Source organism: Charadrius vociferus, unplaced genomic scaffold (assembly GCF_000708025.1).
Source record: "Charadrius vociferus isolate BGI_N301 unplaced genomic scaffold, ASM70802v2 scaffold1012, whole genome shotgun sequence".
Classification (NCBI taxonomy): Eukaryota; Metazoa; Chordata; class Aves; order Charadriiformes; family Charadriidae; genus Charadrius; species Charadrius vociferus.
This window is the reverse complement of record NW_009647359.1, coordinates 21126-29407: the sequence shown is the minus strand read 5'-3', so window position 1 is coordinate 29407 and position 8282 is coordinate 21126.

Below are 8282 nucleotides of genomic sequence, written 5' to 3'. Positions count from 1 at the left end.
AGAGCTCAGAGAAAGCTGCTAGAATGAAGAAGCTGGGCAAGTAAGGTCTCAGGGACAAACCTTAGAGAACTGGCTGTGTGATTCCAGAGAGAAAGGGAGATGATTGGTGATTAACTGGGGATGGCTGGAAAAGACGTTACATAAGAAACAAGCATCAGTTATTCCTTCTCATCATTATGGGCAGAAGAAATGGGTTTACAAGACAGCAGGGAGGAATTAGATCAAATATTAGGAAAAACTTCATAACTACAAGAAAAACTAGGCTGTGGAGTTGGTTGCCAAGGGAGGATGTGAATCATTATCAGTGCAGATCTTTGTGTTTAAACAGCCAACTGTCATATTATTAAATCTTCATTGCCATAGTGTTAGATTAGGGTTAAAGTACTTCAAAATACTTAGTTGCCTCAGTTGTTGTAGCTAGAGTGAGCCTTGCATAACTGGTATTTGTAGTTACGGATAATCCAGGAGAAACCTGCTTTTTTTTTGTTTGTTTGTTTGTTTGGTTACTTGGGGTTTTTTTGGTTTGCTGGTTTTTGGGTTTTTTTTTTTTTGGTTACACTCTGTGTCTATGAGGGACTGTGTAATGAAACAAACGGTACTTTTTGTTTTTCCTCCTATTTATCCATCAGCGAAAGCTATCAAAATATGTCAAACATAATGGGGTAGGTGGAGAATATATCTTGTGGTGATCTCAGTAAGCTTCCAAAATCTATTTGCACTCCAGTAAGCTAAGTAAGCTGATACTCCCTTGTAAAATAAAGAGGTGCAGATATGTATTGTGAGTCTAAATGACAGTGGAAAGAAATGTCATGGTGAGGGGTCCCTTCTCTGTTTGTTAGTGATTGCAATCCAGTATTGTCCAAATGGTCACAGTTTGGCACCATCTTAAGAGAGGAGATATGTTTGTGAGACGATAAAAAATGAGGGTCTGTAAGGCTGATATAGCAAAGTGCTGAGATATACTTCAAAGATATTCATCAGGTGTGGGACAACTTCTTTTTGAGAATACTCACTTAGATGTGATGGTTCAATTTTGTGGAAAAGACACAAGGCTCAAAATTTGTCCATGGGTAAATTTCTTGAGCTAGTTTTACAAGTATCACTGTTTTGACAGATGTCTCTTCCTTTCTTCTCTGCTGCAAGTATGGGTGTTTTTTCCTTACTTAGGGCTTTAGTCAAGGAAGATACATACTTCTGGAAGGTACCAGAAGCTTTTTGGAGTAAGCAAAAAGAACAACTCTGATTTTTAAAGATAGTGTTAAAGAATGGGAAAACAGAGAATTTGTAGAAAAAAAAGAATTTCTCGCAGAGAAAACCCTTGAGTCTGTGTAAAGTCCTTGTTAAATGATGGAGCTAGTCAGGGGTCAGACTCAGTATAACAATTAGACCATAGATATCCTGAACTCTTTGAAGAGGTTGCAATGCCTAAAACAGAGGTTTTGTTTATTGGATTAATCTCATCTTTGGTCTTTCTGCCGAGCCCTGAAGACAGTTTCAGTATTCTAAATATGTAGTCTTCTAATTTAAAATAAAACCCTGAGCTTTCTAGAAGGGCAGTTCAAACCTGTACATGAAAAGACATTCAATCTGATGGATAGTTGGAAAACAGTCAGCCAGAGTGTTTCTCCCAAAAAACTTGAAAGTGTATCATAATGGTCATAGTTTAGCCCATTTACACAGTCATATATACTTTCATGTGTATATATTTCTTCTTGTTTTCCTTCAAAAGTTATCATCCCAGTACTTCTCTGAGGTGAACAAATTGTCTGAGCTGAAAACTATTTCTATAGTACTTAGGTTTGTAAGGAGATATAACTTCCATGTTATTATGTCATTTCCTCAAATAAGGGTCTGTGTTGCAAGATAGAGTAGTTAATTATGGTTCCCTTTTCTCTTTAGTCATTCCTGAATTACCACGTTGTGTAATTACGCAGTTACTACTGTGTAATCAAAATAATAATATGTTTCTTAGTTTTCTCATTACTACTGTAACCAATGCAACCAGAACCCCTACTTTTTGGCCCAGCATTTTACAGTGTTAAACTAGCTGCAGAATAACCACAGGCACAGGCTTATCTGTGGTCCGTGGGCCACCAGGAGTGCACACTTGACTTGACTCATCTTGTGCTGCTGCTAACACTGCTTAGTCAACACCACGAGCCCCTCTTGGGTATCATCGACTTAACTATTTGACTGTGCTCATGGTTAGCTCTTCTTCCAGTTCAAGCTCAGATTCTGCTAGGCACTGTAGAAATATGGCTAATAATTTCTAAATCTCTAGAAATTAAGATCTCGGAGCAAGCAGAATAGGTCATTGAACTCACATGAGGTTTGACTTTTCTTCTGGAGCTGAATCGCTTTCCAATTATTCTAGAAGCCACATAAGTACACTTTTAAGTTAGTGTGGTGGGTTGGCCCTGGCTGGACACCAGGTGCCCACTAAGCCACTCTACCACTCCCCTCCTCAGCTGGGCAGGGGAGAGAAAATATAACGAAAGGCTCGTGGGTCAAGATGAGGACAGGGATATCACTCAGCAATTACAATCATGGACAAAACAGTTGCAGCTTGGGGAAATTAATTTATTACCAATCAAATCAGAGTAGGATAACAAGAAATAAAACCAAATCTTAAAACATCTCCCCCCCACCTTCTTGCCCAATTCAACTTCACACCCGATCTTCTCTACCTCCTCCCCCCGAGTGATGCAGGGGAATGGGGGTTGTGGTCAGTTCAGCGCACATTGTCTTTGCTGTTCCTTCCTCCTCAAGGGGAGGACTCCTCACACTCTTCCCCTGCTCCAGCATGGGGTCCCTGCCACAGGACACAGTCCTCCACAAACTTCTCCAGTGTGGGTTGTTCCCACAGACTGCCATTCTTCACGAACTACTCCAACATGGGTCCTTTCCACAGGTACAGTCCTTCAGGAACAGACTGCTCCAATGTGGGTCACCCACAGGGTCACAAGTCCTGCCAGCAAACCTGCTCCAGAGTGGGGTCCTCTCTCCACGGGTCCATAGGTCCTGCCAGGACCCTGCTCCAGCACTGGTTTCCTGTGGGGTCACAGCCTCCTTCAGACATCCACCTGCTCTGGCATGGGGTCCTCCACAAGCTGCAGGTGGATATCTGCTCCACCATTAACCTCCACTGGCTGCAGGGGGACAGCCTTCCTCACTATGGAAAGGAGGGAAATCTCTGCTCTGGCACCTGGAGCACCTCCTCCCCCTCCTTCTTCACTGACCTTACTGTCTGCAGAGTTGTTGCTCTTACATATTCTCACTCCTTTCTTCTGACTGCTGCTGGTGTTGTGCAGTTTTATTCCCCCTTCTTAAATACATTGTCATAGAGGCACTACCACCACAGCTGATGGGCTCAGCCTTGTCCAGTAGTAGGTTTGACTTGAAGCTGACTGGCATTGGCTCTATCGGACATGGGGGAAGTGTCTAGCAGCTTCTCACAGAATCCACCCCTGTAGAGCCCTGCTGCTATCAAAACCTTGCCTCGCAAACCCGATAGATTCCACCCCTCGCCTCTGTGAATGACATAGTTAAGAATTATCATTAAAATCCACATTCATCACACGATCTTCGCAAACTTTGCTCACATCAACAAAAAAGAATTCCCCACACCAAAATCAAAATAACATCATCACAACACTAAACAAAAGTGGACAGTTTACACACAATCCATTTCCCACCCCTTCACCACAAATACAACAGAAATTCCCTGTTATCATTCCACTTTTCACTCTCTAGCTGCATTCAGTCCATATTTTGTCTGTTACCTCTCCCAATTGCTATCATTATCTTGAATTCTTCGTGCCCCACACTGGGCACCAAAAAGGACTGTAGTGGGTTGACCTTGGCTGGACATCAGGTACTCATCAAGCCTCTCTGTTACTCCCCTCCTCAGCAGGACAGGGAGAGGAGAAAATAAGATGGAAAAAACTCATGGGTCGAGGTAAAGGCAATTTAATAAAGCTAAAGCAAAGGCCACATGCAGAAGCAAAGGAAAAGGAAAGATTTATTCTCTACTTCCCATCAGCAAGCAATGTACAGCCACTTCCCAGGAAGCAGGGCTTCAATACAAGTAGCAGTTGTTCTGGAAGACAAACATCATAATAACTAATGCCGTCCCCCCGTCCTCCTTCTCCTCCTTTCTCTTAGCTTTTATTGCTGAGCAGACATCATATGGTAAGGAATATCCCTTTGGTCGTTTTCGGTCAGTTCTCCTGGCTATGTCACCTCCCAAGATCTTTCCAACCTCCAGCCTGCTGGTGAGGGGGAGGAAAGTTGGAGAGACAGCCTTGATGCTGTGTGAGCACTGCTCAGCAGGAGCCAAAACACTGGTGTGTTACCAACACCTTTCTAGCTACCAATACAAAGCACAGCACTATGAGGGCTGCTATGCGAAAATTAACTCCATGTCAGACAGACCCAATACACTTAGGGACAGGATCCAGACTGAGATTTAGAAACCCTGTTTTCAGAATCTACATATATGTATGCAGGGGAAGAAATTTCTGGCCGAGGTGCTTAATTTACTTCTCCTAACATGATGTCTATTGACATTTGAGAAACCCCAGGGTACTGAAGACACCCACACTAATGGATCTGGTGAACACCTGCACTATTTCTGAGTAGGATGAACCAGAATGTCACAGATATCAATAGCTCCTTATGTTCAGGTAACTGAATCCTCTCCCAGATGTTTGAATTCACATTAGAGTCCGTGGAGACCTTTTCAATTTGTCAGGAGGAAATTTTCCATTAGCAAGGAAAAAAACATTCACTGCCAAAAGCAAGGTATTCAGCCATCCCTAATAGGCAAGAGTCCAATACCACTGCTGTTCACTCCAGATCACGAGATGGCAGTACTCTGTGTGCTCACAATAAAAAGAGTCAGATTTATTAATGGGCATCACAGAGAGTAAAGCAGAACCACAGTGTCTTGCCTTTCCCAGCAGCCATGGTTAACTAAACCCCCCTCTTTTTTTTTTTTGCGTGCATAGTACTCAGGTTCTGCCATTTGTCGGGGGGGGGGGGTGGGGGGAAGACAAAAAAAGAGTCTCCCAGGTGTGTGTCATTTGTCTACTTTCTCTCAACTTCTCCCTCTGATGAGGATGATCAGGGGTTGACTTATTATCCTAACCTTTTGCCAACAATACAATCAAAAGAACAGTCAGTGTCCTTCCAAGTTAAAAATAGACTGTGCAATCACTTGAAAGAAATAAACATAATTTTGTAAAAGAATGGGTTATACTTTAAATTATACTTTACAATGTAGCTTTAATTGCCAAAACTTCTTCCTGGACAAGAGTAATAACAATCTTCAATAGTGCTTGAATCTGGTGACGAAATAACTACTCACCTGCCTAATTAAATGCAAATGTTCCTTCCTCAGTGTTTTTTTCCTTAGTGCCTGGTCAGGACAACAGTTTATTAGCACATAGTTAGGAAAATAATATCTCACTACTAGTCTACTCACTGAAAATATAAAGATAACTAATAACTTTTTCTGTGGGGTTTTTTAGTTTATTATTAATGTCCTACTGCTATATATGATTCTCTGTATCATATGTGACTGTACTAATAATTGTCCTATTCTTTAATAGGCTGTAGCATTCAGTACCTAGGACATCTTTTTTTTGCATGCTCTTCTGCAATTATTTGGTATTAATGCTAATCCAAAAAGTTTAATGTAATTACATCTTTCCTAACCCTGTCTGAAATCTATGGAAAATTGTCTTATTATTTTCCACATTTTTTATTAATAATGTAAATAAAGAATCAATAAACCACTCACATTAACACAGAAATTTCTTCATAATGTCACGATGTCATAATGTGACATTGTATCTCCCCTACACTTTCCATGTTCACTGTTATTCTCACCATTAAAAGGGAGAACAGAGGCACAGATGTTTGTGACAGCTGCCTGAGTCTACTGTGTAAGGGTTTAGGAGCAAGCTCAGTCATTATATCAACCCGAGCTTCCACAAGATCTCTTAGAATGCAGAAAAGTCATGTTATCATGGCCAAAAATCAGAATTCCCCCAAGAACAGCACTGTTTTCTGTGTCCATTAGCAATATTCTCCCATTGAACCTTTCCAACCAAGGTCCCCTTATACACATTCACTACACCAAAGGGATTGGTGAATCCATAGAAGAGAAGAACGTCTCTGGGAGAGGGAAGAGTTAAGGACAGAATGCTGCTCTTCAGATTATTTTGTACCAAGTCCACATGGGTTTGCTCCTTACTAAGAGCATGACTGACATTCTTCTGCCCTCTGCCTAGAACTTTTTTTACCATAAACTGTTCCATTTATTTAGAAGAGTAGTACCATTTTTATAATATATTCTTATTCCTCTCGTCAGTGAAGAAATTTTGGTTTGTAACATTTGCACAATGAAGTTCATACAGAAGTTCATCTCAAAGGCATGGGAGATAGTGGCATCTTTTAATCTGTTTTCTAGAAAAAAAATGGGAAGAAAATTCACTCTTTTCTCCCATTAGCCTCTGAACTTAAAAAAAAAAAAAAAAAAAAAAAGAGAAACTGAAAGAGTTGAATCCATTGTTCTTGCTAGTTTGATCAGAAAATTAATTACTGCTATGGAAAGGAAAATATTACACTTTTATAAACTGTCTGTTTTCTCCCCTTAAATACTTATTTGTTTAAAAGGCTATTTACTTTGCCCACCCCTGAAGACAACTCTATTGGCAGTGCATTTCAAGGATCAATCTGCTGTGACTGCTGGAAATCCATCAAAGTTCAGGGGAACAGGACTTGAAGAGACTTCAAGACATCAACCAGCCTATCCTCAAGGCAGTCTCAGTCATCACTTCCATGGATGTTTGTCTGATCTTTTTCAAAAACCCTCCAAGTACGGAGACTCCACATTTTCTTCATTTGGTTTATCAAAGGCTTTACCAATTTTACTGCCAGAAATATTTTTTTCCTGACATGCCATCCACAATTTTCCTCTAGCAGCTTTAGCCAGATTCTTTTTGTCCTATCTGATGTGGGCAAAATTATTCCTGTCTTCTTTCCAAAGGTCTTTTTATAATACAAGTTGTGTCATGTATCCTCTTCACCTTCTCTTTTGGCACACTCATTGTTTTCCTTCTGACCTTTCCCCTTATGCTGCAGTTTCCTGGACTCTCCTCAAACCCTCTGCTTGCCTCTAGATGATTTCCAGCAAATCCAACATTTCAAAAGTAGTCCTCATCACAGACCGGTCAAATTGCTCTGGCAATTTGACTGCTTATCATCATCAAGTATTACTTCATGTAGGAAATAAGTAGTACGCTCATTTATACACTCAATAATATTGGCTTTCTCCAGTACTGTAACATCACTGACATCAGTTACCTACCTTGTCAGCCACCTTGGCCTGGAGGCGTGCTCTGTAAACAACAACCTCACGGATTGTGTTTGTGTGCTTGATTTTTTCCAGCCCAGTATTGCTTTTTGCAGTTTTTTTCTGTTATACTATATCCTGAATTTATTAATGTAGAAAGTGGATTACTTTCCTTCTCTGATGCAACATACTGATGGACCATGACCAGAAGATAATGATGGATGATGAGTCATGTAAGGACCAGTTTTAGATCTTGCAAGGTCTTAACAAACAATGGATTAAATGAGTATCAAAGGAGAGAGCCATTTTGGACTACACAGTAATCATGTTTCTGTATAGGTGGAAAAGTAATCCATAGATTTTTTGTTAGAAATGAATGATCTGTTTGGCGGAGACAACCTTTCACTTAAAAAAGAAATGAAATTTCCTAAACTGAAAAATTTCAGAGACTTTTTTATTGATTCCAGATGACAACTAGCTTTGGAAATGAGTGTTTATTGCATTCATCTATTGATGTCAAGCCCAAATAACAAAAGTCAAGAGAAACCAGTAAACAATTCAAGACACAAGTTTTCTCATAGATTATACTAGAAAGTCAAAAATGATCTTCTGTAGAACTCATAAGATATGTGGAGATGCTTCCAAGAACATTTTATTGACCTTTTTGATTGAAAGTTAGTTTTGATTATAATTTAATTAAACTTATTGGTAATTTTTGTGGTATGTTGAACAGCCAATAGTGGACATTAGACAATGGTTAATCAATGGACAAGTCAATCAAAGGATGATGTTTGTCTCCGCCAAACAGATCATTTCAGAGGATAATGGTGTTTCCACCTCAAAATCCAAAATAAAAGTATTAAAGCTGAACAACATGTTAATTTTTTCTTACTTATCATTACTAGAAACCCTGAAGTTTTGT